This window comes from Lipotes vexillifer, unplaced genomic scaffold, assembly GCF_000442215.2.
Source record: "Lipotes vexillifer unplaced genomic scaffold, Lipotes_vexillifer_v1.1 scaffold1549, whole genome shotgun sequence".
Lineage (NCBI taxonomy): Eukaryota > Metazoa > Chordata > Mammalia > Artiodactyla > Lipotidae > Lipotes > Lipotes vexillifer.
In genome coordinates this window covers 1,228,984-1,229,525 of record NW_006771034.1, presented here as the reverse complement: position 1 = coordinate 1,229,525, position 542 = coordinate 1,228,984, and the positions used below count along the sequence as shown (strand labels likewise).

General features: G+C 58.7%; 1 protein-coding gene across 1 annotated transcript in view; it reads left to right on the top strand.

The window, feature by feature from the left end:
- Positions 1-542, top strand: part of CLIC6 (CLIC family member 6) — a 52,649-nt gene that overhangs the window by 43,511 nt on the left and 8,596 nt on the right. The gene's annotated exons all lie outside the window — the stretch shown is intronic.

Here is a 542-nt window from a genome sequence, read left to right as displayed (position 1 = left end):
TCCCCACACACACACACACACACACACACACACACACACACACACAGATGGAGACACACACACAGACAGACACACACACAGACACACACAGGCATACAAACAGACACACACGCAGGCACACAGAGACACAGACACAGAGACACACACAGACACCGACACACACACAAACACACACACACTTCTAGGACCCATGGACGATATTGCAGGCACGTCCACCCCGGGTCAGGACTCTGGATTGAAGCGGGAGTAGTGTGGGCCACACAGTAATTACAGAACGGGATCAGACGTAATCCAGGAGGAGTGGGGGTTGAGGGTGCTCCATGAAGAGCCTGCTCTGCCAGTTACCGGTCAGCTGTGAACCTCTGAAAAGCCTGTCCGAGGGCTTCCCTGGTGGTGCAGTGGTTGAGAGCCCGCCTGCTGATGCAGGGGACACGGGTTCGTGCCCCGGTCTGGGAAGATCCCACATGCCGCGGAGCGGCTGGGCCCGTGAGCCATGGCCGCTGAGCCTGTGCGTCCGGAGCCTGTGCTCCGCAACGGGAGAG